The sequence below is a fragment of the Leptonychotes weddellii genome, chromosome 2, assembly GCF_054177405.1.
Source record: "Leptonychotes weddellii isolate Sample4059 chromosome 2, ASM5417740v2, whole genome shotgun sequence".
In the NCBI taxonomy this organism is placed as follows: Eukaryota; Metazoa; Chordata; class Mammalia; order Carnivora; family Phocidae; genus Leptonychotes; species Leptonychotes weddellii.
In genome coordinates, this window is record NC_138370.1 from 112,324,202 (window position 1) to 112,347,797 (window position 23,596).

A 23,596-nucleotide genomic window follows, 5' to 3' on the forward strand; every position below is an offset into this window, starting at 1 on the left:
TACTTGGCGGAGGGCTGACGGACCCTCTTCTCAAAAAAAAAAAAAAAAAAAGGACTACTTTTATGTATGTATTCTTTTTTGGAGGTACTTACCCAGATAAGTGCTATGAAAATTGTACAGTGATTATGATTGTTTCATTTTCTTTTTTTTTTTTTTGACTATTATAAAAGTTTATTTAACAAAAAAGTTCAATATGAAAATGCACATGACCTGATTTTTATATTGTAGTAAAACAGGTACTATGGAGGGGACATGTGGAAGCAGTTGATTTCTTCTGATGAACACACCCATTGTTTATACTCGCTCCAAGGCTTCTAACATGATGATACTATTTCCTCGTATTACCACCATTCCAATATTCTGTTGCCCACTAATTGCCATCTCCACACATTCATCTATCACAAGATTCATAAACGGATCGAACCCCCGCAATATTCCTTGGACATGTCTGCCACCATTTAATTTCAATGACAATTTCTTGTCCATAAATTTTTTCAACTCGGGAGGGTGAGCTTTGTTCATGGTGTCTACTCCGCGAGCTCAAAGATGCCTCCAAACGGAGTTTGTGGCGTCCCTCCGATTGTTTCATTTTCTGGAAGAAAGTTAATGAAATGAACAATGTAATAAATACCAAAAGAACAGTGACATTTCAGAAAGAAGGGGTGCTTTCATGTTAGCTATGAATCTTGCAATCTCTCTTTGTTGGGATATAACAAATGCTTTGTGCCCAACTGACAAAGTGTCAAACTGAAGATCTTTTGCTTGATTTCTTTATAATGACATCATCTCTTATTAAATGGCATATTTGCTTATCACATAGCAGTTCATTTGCAAATATATGTTTGTGGAGATAGAGTCAAATTGCATACCAACCAGAGATCGTGGTTTTGGGGTGATTTAAAAATTCCCAGGAGAACTTTGTATTTTTGACAAATATGAGACTCTAGTAGGATTATGCAAAAGATATTATGACTTTCATTTTAAACAGGTAAGTGATAGAAAATGAGGTGTCAACTGGAAGATGAAATTTCATAAATTTTGTGACCACAGCAGCAGAGATTTTTGCTATTTCCTTGGCACCATGGCCTCCTTGCTATTCCTTGAACAAATCAAGTACTCCCTTGCCCTGGTGCCTCCCTCTGTCTGGAAGGCTCTTCCCAGGTTATATACTAGGCTCACTCCCTCATCTCAGGTGTTTGTTAAATGATACCTTCTCGGTGAGGCCTACCCTGACCTGTTTGAGATTGGAACCACTCTCCTCACCTCTGGTGTTCCCAGTCTTCCTACTCTTTACTTTTTCCTTTTTTACATGCATCACTTTTAAGAATCATAAATGACTTACTTTTTTTTTAAAGAGTTCATTTATTTGAGAGAGAGAGAGAGAGAGAACATGTGTGTGCATGTGTGCAAGCACAAGTGGGGGTGGGGCAGATGGAAAAGGAGAGAGAGAATCTCAAGCAGACTCCGCACTGAGCATGGAGCCCAATGTGGGGCTCAATCTCAAGACCTCGAGATCATGCTCTGAACCTAAGTCAAGAGTCTGGATGCTTAACCGACTGAGGCACCTAGGTGCCCCCAACTTACTTTTTATATATGTTTATTATTTTATTTGTACCCTCCTAAAATACAAGCCCCATGAGGATGAAATATATTTATTTTGTTCACCAATATTTCACGTGTCTAGAAGAGTACCTGACGCCTGGTGGATAATTAGGAATATTTATTAAGAAGGAAAGGTAAGAAGAAATTAAGTGAGTAAGGAAAGGTAAGAAGAAATTAAGTGAATAAGAGTGATTTTTATTTCTGTGTCTAATAATTATATGCATTGCATAGCAACTGTGGCTATTCAACTATCTGAAAGTTATAATCAAAATGGTTTTCAAATAGATATTTTGAAAACTATGTAAGAAAGTAGCTTTATTTGCCAGCAAACTGCTCTGGATTGTTTCCACTCCATGTAATTCTATGTAGCAGGCTGCCTTGATTGATCATTAAAACACTGATAATAAAAAGGCAGGACTAAAAACCTGTGACATATTGAGATTTATCACATGTTTTGTATCATCTGGGCAATTGATGCTACTTATGGAAAATCTGGGCTGGGCTTCTATGGTAGTTCTTTAGCTAACACTTAAGTGTATGGTTAATGATAGGAGTATTCCTTTGTCTAGGTTATGCTCTTCAAATAATCTTATTACCTATGCTAATAATTATACAAATTTCTATTTTCTGTCTGAATTTATAATTATAGCTTTATTACATTTCAAAAGTTAAGAAGGATCTCCGCTATTAGTACAGAGGCAATTAACCTGTTAAATGTCCCAAGCCCTTCTCCAATCACATAGAAGCTATGGACTCTCTTCTCAGAAATACACACAATAAAGGGCTTAGGGGGATCTTGGAAGCCCATCAACAGACAAAGCCCATGATTTAGACCAACCCTCTGATTGTACAGATAAGGAAAGTAGAATCTACAGAGGGGAGTGACAGTCCAAGGTCACATGCCAATTATAACCGACTGCTTTTCCATCCGCTATGTCACTTCCCCAACCACTTCCTCAAAACCTACCTTCCTTTTGGGTTTTTATAAACTGAATTACAGACCAGATTTAACTGGAAAAATTCTCTGCTTCAGAATATTAAGAAACCAGGGAAACATGTACCATTCCTTTCTCACCCTTATTTAAGGCATACCATGTAAATTGCAAATAAGGCATGAAAGTACTTCATTTCTTATAAAATTGGGCTTGTTTTTTTACTTTTCTAAAAATATTGCTATTTATTTAATACTTTAAAGCAGAAATCTAAATGATATGACAAAATTAACCATTTGGAGATATTTCTCTTATGGGTACTTACAAGTTGTTCCAAATTTTTAATATGAAAATGAAGCCATAAAACCCAGAAATTGCAGCATAGTTATAGGAAAAAAAAAAGCCACATTAAACTGAGAGTTTAAATGGCTGATATTCATCCCTGCTCTGTCACCAACAGGATGGATGACCTTTTGAGGATCTCCTAAGACTCTTTCAATATGAGAAACTATACCAGAAAATTGTTAAAGCCTAATTTAGCAACAACATTCTGAGTTTCTATTATAACTCAAGGAGGATGCTAATAATCTTTTCATTGTGGCCATATCTATGAAATGCCAAAAATGCTAGAGAGTTTAGATAAAATCTTTCAATTTGTTCATTATGAGATTTGAAGTAATGTAATTTCATCATTCAAACTCTGATCAAAATGATTCTGGTAAATGGAAATAAGCAGATTATTGTTGCTTTAACCACTTGTTAATGACTCCATTGGCATATTCATTCTTCATTCAAGAAATAATGCTTGCTCACTATGTGTCCGACACTTTGCTAGATATTGTGGTTAAAATGATGAGAAAACCGTACATGGTTTTTCTCTTCATTGAGCTTACAGTCTAGTGACAAAGATTAATAATAATCATCTAATTACCACACAATATGTATGCAGTTCTGTGAAATACTATGGAGTACATAATGCCGAGAATATCCCAGCCAATATGGGGTAGGGATAAGGGAGAGCATTGCAAAGGCTTCCCTGAGGAAGTGATGTCTGCATTGAGATCTAGAAAAGTGACTGGCAATTAATAAACAAGTGGGAGTTAGAAGAAAAACATTGTAGGCAAAAGTAACAACATGAAGAAATCTCATGTGGTAGGAGGGGGACCTTGGCAAGTCAAAGAGGACTGCAGCTGGAGCCATAGAAAATAAGGTAGAAGAAGCTGGAGAAATATGCAGGGGTCACATCCTGGTTGGCCATGTTGACAATGTTGGTCTTTATTCGAAGAATGAAGGAACCTTATTAAAAAAATTTTTAAGCAAGGATGTCAGGTTATAATTTTGCATGTTGAAAAGATGTCTCTGCTCGCCAGGCAGGAAAGAGATTAAAGGGAGGGAAGAGTGGAAACCAGGGACCAGATAGTGGGCTGGATGGAAAGAGGAGATGACTGTATATTCTAAGGTGTAGGTGGGGGAAGAAAAAGAAATGGATTAATTTAAAGACTATGTAGGAGGTAATATCAACAAGATTTGGTGGTACGTTTCATAAGGCTTGGGGGAAGAGGGATGTGGTTGGCAGGACTACTGGGTGTTAGCTCGTTGAAGTGGATTAATGGCTGTGCCATTCCCTTGGCAGTGGTGCCTCTCTTAAATATCAGCAACACTGCAAAGGGAGTGGCTACATTGATGTTTAGCCTTCGTGCCCTTTGAGGATATTTGGCCCATTCCTCCCTGATTGATAGTGGATCAAATCTTTTTTCTTTCTTTCCTCCCTCCCTTTCTCCTTTTCTCCTTCCCTTTCTCCTTTCCTTCTTTCCATCCTTTCCTCTTTTCTTACTTTCCACCCTTTGGTCTTGTCTTTTCTTTCTTTCTCTCTTTCCTTTCTTTCCTTTCTTTTCTTCTTTCTTTCTCCAAGAGCTCTAATAGCTCATTTTGATTTTCTGTTTTTATTTGCTAAATTCATCTCTTTGGGAATGTTTGCTTTGGTGTACTCTATCTCCTTTTGATGTTAACAGAGAGATATGATGACAGATACCTAAGTATTTTTTTAAATTTGAATTTCATATGAATGAAGCTGTCTTTACTAAAAATTTCTAATTATAAGACATTAGATTAAAGGACAAATGGGATGTCTTGAATTTTAAGAATTTGCTTTATCAAATATTATTAGCTCCTCTACTGAATATATTAGAATAATGCATCTACTGATCTATATTTTTGCCTGTGTACCCACAAGAGATTATCAGGTATACAGTTCATTTCCTGAAGCTCATTCATTTGATTGGCATGGTAGAAACAAGCTGCAAATGCATTGGCAGAAATACTCAAGTTTTAAGTTCAAACAAACAGTGGTATTATATAGATGGAATTTGTTTCCTTTTTTTTTTACATTTTATTCACATTTATTTTTCATTTTTAGTGCGCTCACAGAAAATTAGAACACCTTAAGCAGGAGTTTAATAGCAGTTTTTGTAAGCAAAGTTACATTCCATTTCTAAGTCAAATTGGCCACAGTTTCTCCAGTATTATAAAACATGATAGACAAGATGTTACACAAAACCATTGCATCTGAAGATTTTTTCTTTTATTCTCAAATTGTTTCCTACTTCTATTGAGGACAGATTATCTGCTTGTACTAAGACTATTATAAACAAGCATAGTGAGTAAGAGTTGCTCTGTAGTACATCTATGTTTGCAATATACAGCTGGTCATGACATTTGCTCCATCCCAACCCCTTAACAGTGCTTTGCATGTGGTTACTGCTCAAATAAATGCTTGCTGAACAAATGAGCATTTTTTTAATGCTATCTGGAATGCCCTAGAAGAGTTGGATCCTCAGTGTCCCTGAGGTCTATACTTTTGTATTTTTTTTATTATTTACAGAGAGTGAAAGTTCTCCATATACCATAGAGCCACTGCCTAACAAATAGTATAGCAGTAAGCTTCATTATCACATCCCATTTAGTCACAGACCTACCTATGGAAATTAATAGGTTTCATGCAAGAAATAAGCTTGAAATATTTATAGTCTCAGATACTTGAAATATTCAAGTTCATCTGTTTATTATTTTTCTTCAGAATTAGAGTGAAGTGCCTAAACGGTGCCATTTTGAAAAAATTAGATCAGATTATAAGAAATTTTTACTATTCCCAGCACAGTTATCCAGAAAATATTGATTTCAAATGGATAGAAGCACGCATACTCTGTGCTCCTGCCTTAACTCATAAGAGGATAGCTAACCAAGTGTGTGCTAGAGGAGTAAAACAAAGCAGGAATGTGACATTTGTTGTAACATTTAAGTGTCCTTCTCCTTACTTCCTTTGACTTACCAGAGCGATCATGTTTAGCTTGATGCAGACTTATTTTTAAACACTTGAGTGTTATTGACCTTCTTATTAAATAATGAGATGATGGATGTTGACATAAGCTAACTCATGTATGTTGATTTCACAAATAAGCCAAAGGTCACAGGCAATCTTTCAGATTCCTTTGAAGAAGCATACACATATCATAGGTGTAATCTTAATGCTGAATTGTTTATAACAAGGTAACAAGAGATGTCAAGATTAGGGAAATATTCTGATTTATAGTCCATTCTCCTGAAATGTTTAATAATGATAGATCTAATATATTGTCTCAAATAATTAGAAATTTGAGTCTTGCTTCTGTGCTTGACCTCTGAAGATAACCAACGTGACTGTTAGTTATATGTAAACCTAACCCAAACTCTCTGTGGCACAGGGAGTTGCCTGATTTGTACTTGTTGGAGTGGCACAAACTAGTAAGAGCATTATAATCTTAGGTTAAAGCATATTGCAATTAAAGAAAAAGCCCAGTTGACCTGAATGATTTGTTTTTAACATGTATATAATCAGTAATTTTGTATGTGGTATGTAAAAATCAATATTTTATGCTCATATGAAAGTCTACTAATATTACATAAAGTCTCTCTACTTGGAAACACATCTATCTTGGTGGGCTTTCTTTGTATCTAATATTTCACTGGGCTTAGGATGGATGGATCGTGATTCCTAATGACCCTTAATCTTGTAAGGTTGTAAAGGGGAAAGTGCACAATCATTATATATGAAGTTGTAAGAAACTTGGGCTTATGATTAGGTTTTCATTAAAATTCAGTATCACTTATTTAATGGGTACTTTGTATGTAGTGGACACTCCGTTGGGCACTCTCAGGATTACAGAGGTGGATAACATATGCATGACTCCTGCTTTCAAGAAACGTGGTCTAGGCACAGCACCTGACATATTTACCCCTGAGAAAGAGGAGCATCTCTACTCTTGGAGAATGTGTATGTATTTGTAACAAGTATATATCCATCATAGGGAAAAAAATCCTTTTTGTTAGGAATGAGAGAGACCTATACTCTCAATAAATATTATACTTTAAATTTTGTTTTTGTCAGCAGATTATGGAATTACCTCACACACATAAAGATAACAGCCACAATATTTTAGCTGTTTAGACAGAAACATAAAAATATTTCCACCTGAGTCCTAGCACCGGTAGTTAATAATGTGTAAGCATTATAACCCCACAGTATATACATGACTACAAATCCAATTTCAATCTTCAAAGAACCAATTGTGATAGTAGTTTTGTTAGAAAATGTGTTATAGGAAGAGTGTGATAGAACTGCTTCAAGGCACACCAGCAAACAGCTCTAACTGATATTTGTGAAATTGGCTTATTCCTTCCTAAATGCTTAATATGAATTAAAGTTGTACTGAATGCAGGTGAGAGCAATGACCGTACTTTGGTGAGTCAGTCTTCACTCTGCAGGTGGCTAACATCTATTGCTAATGTCCCTTCACATGCAAAGAGAACATGGTATTTTTGATAGTTTCATGAATCAGATATTATTATATATAGAATGATTTCACACTTAGGTCTTTTCATTTTAAACCTCTGTTACCATCTGAGCCATATTTCCACCTTACAATTCAATGGAAAACCTGGAAAAATTATATTAATATGTTTAGGTGACAGGAATAAAGGGAATAGACATATTTGTTTATTATGACACACAGTAGTCATTTCCCAAACTTCAATGATAACCAGCTTTTCTGTTCCTAAAAAGTAAGAGTAATTTTATTTTTTGCCACTTCAAATACAGGCTTTTAGTTTTCCAATTTTCAGGGAGATATTTGATGGTGTTGTTTGCTTTATCAAGAGAAAATAGGAATTCAAGATACACAAAAATCTGGGACGAAATATGTTTACTTGAATTCAAAGGAACAGAAATAAGGTAAATGAGATGCCAATTGTGTTTTGCATGCAAATACATAATTATGGAACTAGAGTTGAATGATACATCTCATCAACCCAATTGTTCCATGATAAGGATAGAAAATAAGTAATTTGTCAACTAAAATAGGAGGTAATTCTTTTATAAGAAATTTTATCAAAGCTTTGCAAAACATTTAAATATTTAAGTTACAATTTAAATATTCCTCTTTATCAGGTGATTCTGGAATCACTAAACAGTTATTTTGAAAATTCTCAAAGTATAGTATTTAATTCTTCATGAGGCTATAGTATACATTAATACAAGGAACAGAAATTATGTTTGTTGAATAAACAATTGCATGAATGAATAAAAAAGTTTTTTAAAAAGGAATATATATTTTATCTTCCTGATTAGAGGTAGAAACTGTCTTACTCTTCTTTTGTGTTCCTCACACTAACAAAATATAATTTATCTATTTGGAGCTCAATTCATAAGAATAAATTCAGTTGGCAGCTTTGTGAATTGTGAAGAATAATGTGAACTTTTAATTTAAGAATTTTAGAATTTAAGAATAGAATTTAACCATCTGACAAACCATAATAGTGAATCACCTCCACTTCACATATATATACACTTTATCCTATTCGATTGTTGGAAATCTTCAAAAGATTGGAGAATTGCCCTTTCAATATTTCTATTTCATGCCGCAAGAGTTTTCTGAGCATGTACATACCGTTTTGTCTTAAGGGTCCAGTTTTTGGTCAGTAGCTTGTGTGTTATTTGCTATCTAGTGAAACCGGAGAAGGCACGTACTCTTACCAATGTCACTGAGTTTGGGGATTAATACAGTTGTCATGCAAAGCATACAGTGGTATTAAAAATACCTCATCTTCAGTTTTTAGCGTTATGTTGTATGTAAGGTAGGCACCTTTAAAAAATAATCTCATCTAAATAACTAATGCCTGCTTAAAGTAATAATCCTTTTATGGTGTTCTTCCTGCAAAGGAAAACTAACACTTGTGAGTTTAAAAAAAAAAAAGCAGTTCACAAGTTTTCTAATTAAAGCTGCCCTATATCTGTTCTTTGACTCATCATGATAGCCAGCTGGCCTTTATCTTTATACTGGGTTCCTGGTTTATCTACGTCATTTGATTTGGTCATGTGTATAGGTCCTGTTATGGCTTAGTATGCACAGCATGAGCTTTAAGTAGGGAACGTGGAATTGGTCTTGTCTCTCTCCTTCTGCTGGATGATGTCATCTCATCCCTCTAAGCACTGATTTTCTCATCTGTGAAATAAAAGTGTTGGATTAAATGAGTTCAGAATGTTTTGAGTAAGTTTAATGGCTTGAATTTTAGGCCAGTTTGTTCAATTATGCATTGCCAGACCTCTGGCAACTCATTTAACCTTTCTAAGCCAAAGTTACTCGAGTGTCTCTAACTGGCCAGCCACTGCACAATCCGTGTGAATGAAATGAGATCACGCAAATAAAAGATAAACAGTCAATTGTGATATGTTATACAGTGAGGACATTTTGTTAAGAAGAAACTGCATTTTCTTTGAATTGTGTTAGATATATGATTATAGGTCTTGTTCGTGTAAGTAAATTGTAAACACAGGAAGTGGAAAAACCATTCAATGAACATCCTACTTTATTTAGCTAAATAAAATGAAGTCACACTACTATTATTTTTCCTTTGATTTCCCCAGTGTGGTTCTACGGAATATTATACACATGTAATTAGAAAGAAATAATTTTGGGAAACACTGGAGTAAACAAAAAAAAATTTCTCTCTTAAACAGAAGAAAATCCCAGAGCCCTAATGTCTTGTTAAGGATAGAGTTGCTGTCTTTTCTAGTGTCTTCTTAATGTCAAACCCATGGAGAGTAGGTCTGGGTGTTTAGTGGAGGTCAGGTTTAAGCTGCCCCAGGTTGACTGAAACTGTCCCCACTCACTCTTTTTGTCCTTTTCTTAATAAGGCTGGTGTTTAGGTCCTGGGTTAGAGATATTTAGAGATTATCAGGACTCAGCATCTCATATCTAAATCCTATTTTTTATAGCCATTTTCTGTAAGATCTCTTGGACAAGGCCAAAGAAATGATTTTCTTCATTCATATGAAACTTCTGTACCAAAATCCAGATGAAGCTCCCTTCTGACCTGGATAGGGACAGGTCTAAGAATTGGCTGTGTTATCTTGGCCCCATCCCTTATACTCAAAGGCAGGATGGGGTGCATGGGTGGCTCAGTTGGTTAAGCATCTGCCTTCTGCTCAGGTCATGATCCTGGAGTCCTGGGATCAAGCCCTGCATCGGGCTCCCTGCTCAGCAGGGAGTCTGCTCCTCCCCCTGCTCGTGTTTTCTGTCTCTCTCTCTCACTCACTCTCTCTCTGAAATAAATAAATAAAATCTTAAAAAAAAAAAAAAAAGGCAGGAAAGTCCATGGAAGGGAAGGAGGCCAGAGAGTTTTTCCTGAAGCTAATTTTGTATGCCAGAACTTTCTAGAATGGGAGCAATTCCAGAAGTGTACAATCCCAAACTTATCTGATTTGGACACCTTCATGACAAGCACTAAGACTTAGTTTATAGTCTTTAAGGCCTTGCATTTAATCTTATTTTAGTTATTTCCAGGGTAAAACAGACTCATTATATAAATATTCAACCAAATACAAGATTTGTGTTGCCAGAGCTTAACATCAGCTCAAGTTCCTCTCCCCAAGTTCACTTGAAAATGGGATGATATGTCTGCAAAGGGGGAAAGAAGGAGGGACAGGAATAGCAATATCCTTGCTCTTGATCGGGCCTGGTTTTCAGTCAGCACAGCCACTAATGTCCCAGGGTGCCTCTCTGATGTGGCACATTATATGTCTAAATGTGTCCACCTGTCCCCTCCTAACCTCAGGGTCGAGGACAACTATGCTCTCCTGTCACTCCCTGCCTCTGTCCTCCACAGTTGGCCACCAGAGCCTGTGTACTCTTCTTTCTGCCTAATCTGGACTCAGGAAAAGCCTAGGCATCTCCACCACACCAGCCTCAACTCTCAGGAATCAGGGGATGTGGGGGTGAGGGGACTGAGATTAAACTCTCCAGTTTGGTATGTTAGCCCCCCATGTACCTGTGGTTATTTGCCCACACTCTTTTGGCACTGGGAAAGCTAACAGGTCCTGCTTTTCAGGCAGAATCCCACCAGGGAATGAGATGTGAGCCTTCCCAGTGCACAGACCTCTCCAAGCTCATGAGTAACCACTTGTCTCCATAGAGAAGGGTTCAAGGGAAAAGACAGATTCCCACACTCCCACTAATACTTTCCTTGAAATCTATTTCCCTAGAAATGTCTCTCCTCTTTTTAAAATTTACTGATGGGAAAATAATGAAAGGACCAGCACTTGAACTTTTATAATTTAGTTTCATTGTTTCAACTGGAAGCTTATTTCATAGCAATCCTTGCGCCTCCTGTTTAGACAGGGGATAGGGAATTACCTATTAGAGCTATTACCTAAGGTCGCCATGCCCTCAGTTGGTGTTTCACATTACTAGCAACTTTATGTGAGAGATGTCCATTCAATCACTAGCAATATGGTTGGAGAATAAGTTGATACAAATCATTCTTGAGGACATGTTGGAAATCTATATTAAAAGCATTGAAATTATGGATATTCTCTGAATCAACAGTTTCACTTCTAAGAATTTAAATGATCATGAATTTAAATATAAGGATATTCATCTCAGCATTGATTATAATGTTAAGTTGAAAAAAAAAGTTAGACATTTGACAATAGGGTCTTAGATAAGGTTGATAAGGCCTAAGATATGGTTGATCCATACAGTGGTATGCTGAGCAGCCATTAAAATGTTGACAGAGAAGAATATTTAATAGAGTGGAAGGATGCTTTTGTTGCATTAAGTGAAAAGAACAGATTACCAAACAATATGAACAGTTTGTATAGTATTACCTATTTTTATTTAAAAAACAATCTGTGAATGATATATGTATATATAAAGACCTGAAGTAAATGAACCAGGCTCTCAGTTTTTCTCAATGAAGCACTCTCTGCATTTCCAGCTTGATAATATTTTGCTTTGGGGAACTCTCTTATTCACTGTAGAAAGTGTCCCAGCCTTAGACATTGCTTGTGAGATGTCAGTAATGCTCTCTAGGCATTACAGCGACCACAAAATGTCCTTCCACGTTGTCCTTGAGGAAACACTGCAATAGACGATTTCTGGGTCATGGATTACAGTCATTTTATTGTCTCCCCTTGCTTATTTATATTTTTGTCAATTTCCTTTAACAAGTATGTATTAGACTCCTAACAAAAGCATAATAAATAGTATTTATAATATTCCACTCTATTTGACACTTATGTGACTAAGCATTCTGCTGCTTTCACCACAATTAGAACTTAAAGAGGCTAATTTTCCTTCTTAGTGTCCCAGTTCTGTTTACATTTGTTCAACTAATTAAAAAAAAAATCAGCTTCATGGGTACTTAAAAGTACAGTTACACATTTGTTATTCATCCATTCACCTATTTATTCATCAGCTCATCTGGTCCATATTTGTTGAAGTCATGCTGTGTGTAAGATGCTGTGCTAGGCAGCATCAGAAATATAGTGATATTCAAGACCAATTTCTTGTGCTGTAGGCATTTACATCAAACTCTTAATCATGATGAGTATATGTAGGAGTTTCTTAGTCTATTAATGTTATAGACTTTGCTTGAAGATTTCTTCCCCAACCTCCTTGTCTTTCCTTCAAGTTTGAAGTAGGGCTGTCTCTGAGTGAAATATCATAGCACTAATAGTCTCTTATTATTTCTCAAAAAAAAAAAAAAATCTGGTATAGTCTTTCATTTATTTTTTTGATCCCAATTATCAAACCAAATTAAACTACTATTTCAGCATTGTCTTTTTGCTATCAAATAATACTGGGTACCACATTCAAATTTCAAGATAAATTTTAACAAAGATTTTTGAGGAGTAATGGGTTGTATTGCCTGAATGAATGTAATACTTTATTCTTTCATTTTTGGCAAGTTTATCTGATCAAGTGGGACCTTACAATTTGACTTTGCAAAATTGTAATACAAATCTTTTGGGCTCTGGGAAAGCTATCATCGTCTTATTTTTATGTATCCTCAAAACTTTGCCTTTCTCATTTCAGTATGCTTTATCCACAGCATGCCCCAATCCCTAAGCTTGCAAATAACTTTTAATGTTTTTATTAACCTGATAACATAGAAAGTTGTAAAATTATATTTTTTGGTACTTTTTTTTTCTGTAGTTTATTTCTATTGCAATTAGATAAGTCCATCCACAGTGTATAGTTTATTTTATATATGAACAAAGGCCTTGTACCTGGACTGGGAGGGCCTTTATATTCTTTAGTTTTCCCTAGAACCTCTGAATATCTCATTAATAGGTACTGCCTTTTAGTTCTAACTAGCAGATCTGATCATCATCTCAAATTCCTAAGGTCACATTTTAAAATGTATTTTTGGACGTAAGAGTTTACTGAAACATAATAAGAATTGACTGATTGATGTAGGTATTCGGAATACATAGAATTCAATTGTAAATAGAAATTTGAAACTAATTTATACCTTTATAAAAAGAAACTGCAGAAGACTGACTTGAGGAGGGTAGTAGTTTATGTTAGGAGTAGTGGCTTAGTATTCTATATGTGTGTATATACATGAGTGTGAGTGTGGGGTGTGGGTATGTAAAATGAAATTTATGGTAGCATTTTCTTCAGAAATCTACTTGATCTTCTCATAGTTCAACCATTTTATAAATACATCTACATTGATCTATCTTTGGAATCTATGAAATGGCCTTTGGCAGTACTTCCTTTAACAAAAGTTGGAAGTTACTAGCTAGATTAGTTCTAGAAAATTGCCAGTGGCTGTTTACTACCTATAGAATCTAGCCCCAGGGCTTAATCTCATTATTCAAGGGCCTATTTTAGGGCCACTCCCTTTCTTTTCAATCATATATTTCTCAATCACTCCACAGAACTCTTCAGTCTAGGCAGACCCCCAGTTGTTTTCAAAATATCTCCCAGTTACCTTACACAATATGTAACTTTATTTTTTTTAAAGATTTTATTTATTTATTTGACAGAGAGAGATACACAGAGAGAGGGAACACAAGCAGGGGGAGTGGGAGAGGGAGAAGCAGGCTTCCTGCTAAGCAGAGAGCCCGATGCGGGGCTCGATCCCAGGACCCTGGGATCATGACCTGAGCCAAAGGCAGACGCTTAATGATTGAGCCACCCAGGCGCCCCACAATATGTAACTTTAACTCTGCTTTACCTTTGAGAAGGCTTTTATGCCTCCTGTCTGAATTTTATCCCGTCTACAAAAAGTCCAGCTCAAACCTAGAGAACTACAATAAAAGCTTTCTCTAACTGCTGTAATGCATAATAATTTCACCTTTCTTAGCTTTCGCAGCATTTGCAGATATACCATTCATATTTGGTTGCTTAGGTGAAAACACTGAAAGAATTCTTGCTTCTTTTTCTGTTACATCTTCCATCCAATTCTGTAGCTATCAGTTCACCTGTATTTCACAATATGCCCAGATCTTATCATGGCTTCCTTCTCCACTGCCACCTCCCAAGGCCAGCCCTCCATCAGTTTTTCATGTAGACTCCTTCCCTAGCCTCCCAAGTGACCTCCCTGCTTCTACTTAACACAACTCAGTTACTCTGTTCTCCACCAGTCATAGTAATTCTTTTGAAACAGTAACCAAGTCATCCCTCCCCTGCTGTCACTCATCTAGTGGCTTCCCTTCACACATAGAGTGAAATCCAAATCCTTAGTGTCGTTTACAGGCCCTACATTATGGGGCTCTCATTAAGTTCTGTGTCCTATCCCTTTTCTCCTGGTTCACTGCCCTCCACGTATGCTGGCCTTCCAGGCACATTTCCAATACTTACTAAATAAATATGAAAGGAGTTTTATTCATTTAAGTGTAGACTGTTTCCTTCTTCTGAAAGCAGAGACAACTGTTACAGTCTTCTTTAAAAAAAACTAACCAGAATTTCTGATCTTAATTTTTTTTTTTTCCTAAAGATTTTATTCATTTATTTGAGAGAGAGAGAGAATGAGAGACAGAGAGCACGAGAGGGAAGAGGGCAGAGGGGGAAGCAGACCCCCCGCTGAGCAGGGAGCCCGATGCGGGACTCGATCCTGGGACTCCAGGATCATGACCTGAGCCGAAGGCAGTCGCTTAACCAACTGAGCCACCCAGGCGCCCTGATCTTAATTTTTTTTAAAGATTTTTTTATTTATTTGAGAGAGAGAGAGAGAGAGACCACAAGCAGGGGGAGTTGGCAGAGGGAGAGGGAGTCCATGGGGCTCGATCCCAGGACCCTGGTATCATGACCTGAGCTGAAGGCAGACGCTTGACTGACTGAGCCACCCAGGTGCCCTTCTGATCCTAATTTTAAAAAGACAGACAGCTTCTTGAATGTGTAAAATGGCAAAGATCGTTCTCTACTTCAGATTTCCATGTGATTTTTGGTGCATATTAGTGATTTGGCATGTTATAGAATGTGGGCCAATTTTAATAAAATTACTTGTACCTTTCATACTTATCACAAAAGTTCTTGCTTTTCCATACTTGTGTAGCAATTCTACTTGGTTGTACGTGGATACATGACATTAACTTTTCCTTAAGAACGAAGCAACCATTTCACTCATAAGATAAATCTTGGAGATTTAAAAAACTGCTTATCATCATACATTATTCATATTCCATTAAATGTTTTCTTAGTAAATCACATAAATTAGATTGACTGTTGGACAGATGGGCAGAACCACATGCATCCAATATCAGGCAGTTGGTGAGCACAAGATGCCAGAAAGAAGATTAGGAATATCAAGGCAGTAAGCTCCTGATTGTTCCTGACTCTCCACTATGTGTTTTCCTTTGTAAGTAACACCTTCCAAAACAACTTTTCCCATTTTATGTCTAAACACACACTCAATGTTTTCTCATGATAATTGATATATAAGTAATAAAAGGAAATGTTTAGGCACATGGATAAAGGAATTTTCCCCTCCCTCTGCCTTTTAAGAAAGGATGACAGCTATGAAATGTATGTTTCCTCTGCAAGGAATGTGACAGTGTTCAGCTGCAAGAAGATGAGAGGGAGAGAAGGCTGCATGTTCAGGAATAGCGTGTCATTTGTCACTGCCTGGACTCATCAGCTGTGTGGAACTCCAGGAGGCACTGGCTGAGATACCAGGCTCCTTTATTTATTTCTTCCAGAATACTTCGACAATACAGATTTCATTAGAGGAAGAGAAAAACATTAAAAACTAGTTAGCGTTTGTGATGTGGAACAGTCATCTCTGAATATTGATCAAGATTCAAAAGGAAGGCTTGGTAACTTATTTTTATCCGTGGGCTACACTGATTTATCGAGAAAATTCTAATTTCAGGAAGTATCTTTGGGTGTGATAGATCTTTATAACAAATGAGGGCCCATCTAAAACTACAGATAAATTCTGCCTACTGTAATGTTTGAGCTGGTGGAAACCATTTTAGTGTGACAGTCCCACCTCTATAAGAGGGAATCAGTTGGTATCCTACAGCAAAATTGTAAGGGCCACTAGATTCACATCCAGTGCAAATTTTGCATATATTTGCTCTTTCTTAATTCAAAATACATCCTTCAGGAATAGATGTCAGTGAAAATTGTGTGAGCAAATGGCGTGAGGGCCACAGTCCTTTTCTATGTCCTGTCCTCAGATCCCTTGATAGGGTAAAATTTGAAGAGCCCGAGAATAGCCCACTGTGGCCTTATCCATACTGTCTCACAAAGGTAGAATTAATGGCCACAGTGATGGTGATTTTCCTCTTTTCATGTTCAGATAAATTTGGATATTTGCTTGGAGTTAATACTTTCTACCACATTAAAAATTTGGGGGAAATTGGTTATATAAATCAGCATGCCAAATTTCATTTGATTCATCCATTGTATTTTTTTCTATTATGTTATGTTAATCACCATACATTACATCATTACTTTTTGATGTAGTGTTCCATGATTCATTGTTTGTGCATAACACCCAGTGCTCCATGCAGAATGTGCCCTCCTCAATATCCACCACCAGGCTAACCCATCCCCCACCCCCCTCCCCTCTAGAACCCTCAGTTTGTTTCTCAGAGTCCATAGTCTCTCGTGGTTCGTCTCCCCCTTCATCCATTGTATTTTGAGTGGAATTAATTCAGCCCTAAATTTTCACTTTCATTTATTTTTTAAGATTTTATTTATTTATTTGAGAAAGAGAGAGAGAGAGCACAAGCAGGGTGAAGGGCCAAGGGAGAAGCAGACTCCCCTCTGATCAGGGAACCCAATGTGGCACTCGATCCCGGGACTCTGGGATCATGACCTGAGCCAAAGGCAGATGCTTAACCAACTGAGCCACCCAGGCACGCTGTGTTGTTGATTCTAGCCATTCTGACAGGTGTGAGGTGAGATCTCATTGCAGTTTTCATTTGTGTTTCGCTGATGATCAGTGCTATTGAGCTTCTTTTCATGTATCTGTTGGCCATCTGTATGTCTTCTTTGGAGAAATGCCTGCCCATGTCTTCTGCCTATATTTTATTGGAGTATTTGTTTTTTGGGTGTTGAATTGTATCAGTCCTTTATATATTTTGGATACTAACCCTTTATTGGATATGTCATTTGCTAATATCTTCTATTCAGTAGGTTGCCCTTTAGTTTTGTGGATTGTTTCCTTCACTGTGCCGAAGCTTTTTATTTTGATGAAATCTTAATACTTTATTTTTGATTTTCAACTTCGTTTGATGTTAGTTTCTATTAACTTTTCTCTCAGTTCTAAATATTCTTTGCTTCATTTGTTTTCTATGTGTTTCTTTTCAGACTATTGAAAGAAGATTTATTAGTTTTTTTAGAATTATTCTGTTACTTTAGGGAATGTATTTTAAAATATTTTAGATGCAATTACCAGTTAATACAACATTGAAGTTTTTCTTGTTAGAGATAAATTGTTTTATCTATGCCTCACTGGAAGAGAAGTTGGCATGATACTTTTACAATGTATGTAGCTGGTATTCACTCTTCTAAGGCGCATTGTTTCTAGGAATACCATTGTTTGGTTTCACTCAGGCACATTGAATACAAGCTGATAGAGTCAGTAATTCTTTTAAGGACCTATTACTGCGTAAATCTTAAAACTTGCCATCTTTGATCTGCCCATTTCTGAACATTAATGTGATCTAAGTTAGACACACATTTACATTTTTTTAGTTTTCTTTCTTTTCAAACATGGTATTTTGAATGAAGTTTGAGGTGATCTGCTAAATAGCAACCAATACTGATTCTAACAGCAAAACAATATAATAAGCAACCTTGTAGCAAATATAGAACACAAGTGAGCCCACAACAATTATATTTTTCTGTTTACATCACCAGCTCTTTTCACATCTGATATTCAACTAATGTTCAGTGAATTTCTACCTAGTGCCATACACTATGGTAAATTTTAGGATATGAGAATGAGTAAGAAATGCTCTTTGATCTTAGGGAAAAGGAACATAGCATCTCTGTCTAGTAGTTACTCTGACAAATCTCGGTAGAGCTAGGAGTAGTTTTCTCAGATCTGTTTTAGACTGTGGACACTTAGTTCGATGTCTTTTTCTCCTTATCAGCCTATAATCATTCCAAACCTCTTAACTTCTGGGCAGCCATGAAAATGAGACAGACAGGATACTAAATCTGTCACAAATTTATCTTGATATTCTATTCAGTCTTCCTTGGTATTGAAGGTCATGAAGAGAATGAGGTAGCTGGGGTGTGTGTGTGTGTGTGTGTTTATTTCTTTTCTGTTCTTTTCATTTCTCTTTCTTTTTTTCTTCTATTAATAGAAGAAAAAACAAAACAAAACAGCAGTATGAACACAAAGACACTGTCTAAAACTGATTCTTGAGTAAATAGGGATCCTACCCTTAAGAATCTCCATGTAAAGAGATCCTACACCTACCCACTGTCAATAGCTATGGAGTAATCTGTTGTGTGTGGTATAGATTGAATTCTAGAAAATTGAGTTCTAGAAATGGCCCCTCCAGTTAAGGATATATAATGCAGCCTTTCCCAACTTTCCATAAAAAGTGGAATTACATTAACTTCATTAGCTTTGTTGCCATGAACAAATTGCTTCATTATTCAGTTACATTCTCTGTATGAAATGAGAATAATAAAATTCACATCTCAGAGATGTGATAGAGACTACATGAGATAAATGTGGTCCCAGAACCTGGCACAAAAAAGCTTAATATCTATAGTCTTTGACGATTCTTCCTTAGTATTCTAAAGGAAACTTGTCATACCACATCTACAGCAGTGATCAATTGTAATGTGGTTAGTTGAGTGCTTTCTTGTCGAACCACATCTACAGCAGGGATCAATTGTAATGTGGTTAGTTGAGTGCTTTCTTGCTAAATTGTGAGCTCTTCGAGGTAAGGATATGACCCTATATTTTATGTAGTGTTCTGTGATTTTTCAGATTGCTTGCATAGTATCAAATACACAGCATAGTTAAATGCATATTGTTGTTATTACAACAGTTTCACGGTAAGATGGGCAGAAAGAAAATATATTTTTTCATTTATAAATGCATTCTCAAGGCTGAAAGAAGTCAAGTGAACCAAGGTCTGATGATTGTGAGTGTCTCAGATGAAATGAACTGAATCCACTGACTCTAAGCTCAGTGCTTGCCCTACTATCCCACTGAGACTATCACATATCCCAGCAATGTTTCCAGTGTTGCATCACATGATTCTCAGCTATGTATTTGTGCATATCAGAAAAAATGTCCTGCTACTCAAAATTGCTAACAATTAGCAGGAACTGATAGTCATTACTGTTTACCAAATGAAACATTGATATGAATGCAAGAAAGGACAGGGAAGGTTTATATCCTAGGTATGTAGTCAGCTGTACAATTTGAAATGGACAGGCAAGTAGCCAAGAAAAGATCAGACAACCAAAGGTTCTGCTTTTTAATTGTAGTGATGTGTAAATGTGTTAAAAGCTGACTACACACTTATTAGAATGGCAAAAACCAAAACACTGGCAGCACCTAATGTTGGTGAGGATGTGAAGCAATAGGAACTCCTCTAATTCATTACTGGTGGGAATGCAAAATGGTACAGTCACTTTGGAAGTCACTTTGGCTGTTTCTTACAAAACTAAACATACTCTTACCATGTAATCCAGCAATCGCATTCCTCAATATTTACCCAAAAGAGTTGAAAGCGCATCCACATAAAAACTTGCATATAGATGTTTCTAGAAGCTTTATACGCAATTGCCAAAACTTGGGAGAAAGTAAGATGTCTTTCAGTCAGTTAATGGATAAACTGTGGTACATTCAGACACTGGAATATTATTTGGTGATAAAAAGAAATAAGCTATCAAGCCACGAAAGCATGGAGAAAGCTTGAGTTCATATGTCTAAGTGAAAGAAGCCAGTCTGAAAAGTCTATATATTGTATGATTTTAACTCTGACATTCTGGAAAAGACAGAACCATAGAAAGCATGAAAAGATCAGTGGTTGCCAGAGCTTTGGGGGAAGGACAGAGGGATGAATAGGTGGAGTACAAAGCTTGTTTAGGGCAGTGAAACTATTCTTTATGATACCATAATGGTGGGTGCATGACATACACTTGTAGAACTCATAGAACTATACAACACAAAGAATGAGCCTGAAGGTAAACTATGGACTGTAGTTATAATAATGTATGGTTCATCAGTTGTTTTTTTTTTTTTTTTTAAAGATTTTATTTATTTATTTGACAGAGAGAGAGACTGTGAGAGAGGGAACACAAGCAGGGGGAGTGGGAGAGGGAGAAGCAGGCTTCCCGCAGAGCAGGGAGCCCTATGCGGGGCTCGATCCCAGGACCCTGGGATCACGACCTGAGCCAAAGGCAGACGCTTAAGACTGAGCCACCCAGGCGCCCCTGGTTCATCAGTTTTAATGAATGTATCATATTAATACAATATGTTAATAATAGGAAAAATTGGGGGAAGGGGAAAAAAGGAGTATATGGAAATTATCTGTATTTTCTGTACTGTTCTTCTATAAACCTAAAACTTCTCTAGAAAATAAAACCAATTTAAAACCTTGTAAAGCCCAGATTAGCTATGGTAACTGTAGTAGGAACCTTGTTTTACATGATTTCACCTGTGCAATAGATATAGTTGTGCTTCACTTTGGTTAAGATTCAGTATACAAATTTCTGAATTTAAGGTTCACGGGGAAATTATTTGAATTTCAAAATAATTCTTAATGTTCTTCTTCTCAAGTAATACAAACAGAGCAGTTAATGTTTCATTTAATCACAGAAGACTGATGTATATAGGATATGCTAGGAATGCAACTAGAAACTGGGAGAAGCATGTTATTACTGACAGCTCCCACACAGAACTGTGAGGCATTGTGTGGCATTTTTCCCTTCCTCAAATTTCATTTGGCCACATTCAACTAATATTTACTGCGGGCTTGGGATCTGGGCCCTCACAAAGTATTGAGAATACTCTCTTTGCCATCAGAGTGATGTATGGTACAAATACCACTTTCCCCTACAGTCTTACTTTGTTTTTTGTTTGTTTGTTTTTGTTTTGTTTTGTTTGGACCTCAAACAAACAAGCTCATAAATTCTTCTGAGGATAAAGGATACATTTTAGTCAACTTTGTAACCTCCATAGTATCTAGTACAGTGTCTTCAAAAACAGTAGGCTCCAAGAATTTGTTGACTCAATGAATGAGTGCATGACTAAATTAACAAACAGACATCTCCATATACTTTCTTCTTTCTTTATAAGGTGTGACTGTAAAAACTGAAACAGTCTCATTTCTTATAATCTCAATATTTTCTTCTTGGGAAGAGTTCCAAGAACTATTCTACCTAGTTGTTGCTCTTCATTTTAAGTTTGTATCTCTATTTCACATGAGAGTAACAGGGCAAGAAAGTGCATTTAGTGATCTTTTGTATGCATAGCTAGCTTTAATTGTTCAAATCAAAGTGTAAGAGGTAATATCGGTGTCAGTCAGTGACTCTTACAAGGCTGCCTGCACAAAACATTGCAACGATGGGAGCTAAAATGGAGGAAACACCTCAATGACTATTCGGTATTTTTCTTTTCTGTAAATATTTTGATATGAACTCACCTTGTTTCAGTTATAATTCCTGCAGAAACAGATGGTACACACAAATTAGGTAATTTGTGGAGACTTTCATAAAGTGAGTAATTATGAAGGGTTGGATAGAATTAGGGTGTAATGTAGTACTTCAGGATAGTAACAGTGTGTACCATTATACCCACTAGGCCTAAATGAGCAGGGGCAGGAGAGAAGTTACAGATTCTGAGGCAGTAGGCAGGGGGGAGAGGAGAGGTGTATGTGTGTGTGTGGAGAGAGAGAGGGAGGGAGAGAGAGAGAGAGAGAGAATATCAGATTGAGAGAGAGAGAGAACGGGAGAAAACACATGAATAAGCAGAGGTTCTTAATTGCAGGAAACAAACTGAGGGTTGCTGGAGTGGGGGGTGGGGTGGGAGGGATGGGGTGACTGGGTGATAGACACTGGGGAGGGTATGTGCTCTGGTAAGTGCTGTGAATTGTGCAAGACTGTTGAATCTCAGATCTGTACCTCTGAAACAAATAATGCAATATATGTTAAGAAAAAAAAAAGAAAAAGAAGAAGGTAGCAGGAGGGGAAGAATGAAGCGGGGGAAATTGGAGGGGTAGACGAACCATGAGAGACGATGGACTCTGAAAAACAAACAGGGTTCTAGAGAGGAGGGGGGTGGGAGGATGGGTTAGCCTGGTGGTGGGTATTGAGGAGGGCACATTCTGCATGGAGCACTGGGTGTTATGCACAAACAATGAATCATGGAACACTACATCTAAAACTAATGATGTAATGTATGGTGATTAACATAAGAATAAAAAATAAATAAATTAAAAAAAAAAAAAGATAGCTGCCTGACAGGAGCTGTGGTCTGTGGAGTGACCCGGCTTGCCCGCACTGACCTGGCAGGGAACGGATGTTTGGGAAACAAACAACCTGATCTTACTTTCCTCCCTCCATTTGCTCTTCTGGGGCTCCCATTGGCCAAACACATATGGTAACGGAATTACCAAAGGAGTACATTGCTGTAACCCTCTGGTTCTCAATGCTGGGACAGGGAGGCGGCAATTTTGTTCTCAGGGATATTTTTGTTTGTCACAACTCTGGGAGGAAGGGGAGAGGTGTTAATGGCTTCCAGTGGGTAAAAGCCAGGCATTTTGCTAAACTTCCTCCAATAACAAAGAAGTATCTAATGCAAAATATCACTAGGGCCAAGTGTGAGAAACCCTGATGTAGTTCATACACGTACGTTATCTTCCCAGAGCAAGAGTAGAGTGGAGAGAGTTTGTAAGGAGGAAAAAGGAAGAAACCAGCATACTTCACAAAAGAACCCAATAAAAATAGCAAACATGAGAAGAGATAGCACTAAAAACATAGAAGTGTCAAAAATATGACTGTAGTCTTTTATGGAATTTATTAAAATTTATCCTGGAGCGCATAATATTTAGCAAGCCAGGTTTATCTTTAGAGAAATAAAAATCCTTGTGAGATTTATACAAGGATTGATTAATAAAGGGCACACACAATACTCAGATTATAGTCAGTCATGTTATGCAAATCACAGACAAGAGCATAATAGAACAAAGAATTTCATGACTACATAGTGAATCCTCTCCCTTTCATTTAGGTACTGTGAAAGGCTATAGTATA

General features: G+C 36.8%; 1 protein-coding gene and 1 pseudogene across 6 annotated transcripts in view; one reads left to right on the forward strand and one right to left on the reverse strand.

The window, feature by feature from the left end:
• The window catches only part of SNCA (synuclein alpha), a 146,400-nt gene that overhangs the window by 20,816 nt on the left and 101,988 nt on the right, over positions 1 to 23,596 (forward strand). The gene's annotated exons all lie outside the window — the stretch shown is intronic.
• LOC115939528 (small nuclear ribonucleoprotein G pseudogene) lies at positions 139 to 572 on the reverse strand (annotated as a pseudogene).